This window comes from Pteropus vampyrus, unplaced genomic scaffold (assembly GCF_000151845.1).
Source record: "Pteropus vampyrus isolate Shadow unplaced genomic scaffold, Pvam_2.0 Scaffold675, whole genome shotgun sequence".
NCBI lineage: Eukaryota > Metazoa > Chordata > Mammalia > Chiroptera > Pteropodidae > Pteropus > Pteropus vampyrus.
This window is the reverse complement of record NW_011889456.1, coordinates 69,014-70,130: the sequence shown is the minus strand read 5'-3', so window position 1 is coordinate 70,130 and position 1,117 is coordinate 69,014.

The window sequence follows — 1,117 nt, the reverse complement described above, 5'->3', positions numbered from 1 at the left end:
ACCTTGGATTTTAGTACCTTCGGAATAATCCATCCTTCCAAATTTGTGTTTCTTTCCCAACAGTCCAAATGGAGTTCTTGAAAAGATTGCGTTAATAGCTTCAAAGATCTTAGGACAGTATCTGGTCCATGGTTAGCATGCAATAAATTTTGGTGTTTTTAAAAATATCATCATCAGTATTTTGCAGGTTAAGAGTAGATTGTTTTCTTAATACCCTCTCTTTAATTCTAGTTGTCTCCAGGCAATCTTTAAATTGCCTGAGTGGATTTCTTAACTAGATAGACTGCAGGCATAGGTTATTATCCACAATCCTGCCAGAGACGGTTGTTAGTGTTCTGGCACCTGGGTTCAGGTTGCCGGTCTTAAGAATTGGTTGATGTAACTCCTCCCTTTTCTTCTCAGATCTGATTTCTTGTGGATAAAATGAAAGAGGAATGGAGTGGCTGGTCTTGCAAAGCAGAAAGCTGGTCATTGAACAGAACGTAGTCTTCTTTGAGCCTCTGGCAGGGGCAGCCATTTCCCGATTTTGTGTAATTCCATGCTGGCTTTCATCCTTCCACTCTGCCACAGCACCAGGTTCCCCATCTTTGCTTTGCTAAATTTTGCTAACTTAGACTTTGTCATTTTGTCAGCAGGAAGTTATTTTCCTTCTTTCACTTTTCTGACATTCAGAATTACATTTGTTTTATTTCTTGTCCACAAAAACTGTCCAGTTTTGCTCTCTAGAAAAGTTGAAATGTGAAATAAAAAAATATGAAGTCTTGAAAGTTAGAGAAAAAAAATGGTGAAGCCCCTTTGCAATTCTGTTACTTCCCCTTGTTTGCATTAACCTCAGGATGAAACAGAAAGTAATGCCAGATGAGCAAGACAGACTATGCCCTGTGAACCACTATGGAAAAATAAGTTATTAAGGATCTTGTTATTTCATTTATTTAAATTTAAAACAAAATTGCACAAATAAGTAAAAATGAATGCTATTTCTTTTGGACATAATAGCTTGAGCCTCAGTACCCTGCAGTTTGAGCATGATACAGAGGACAAACAAAGCTGCTTAATAGAAATACCAGACTGAAAGAGCAAGTGAAGTTCACTAGTTTCTGTCCTCTAAGTTTCAACA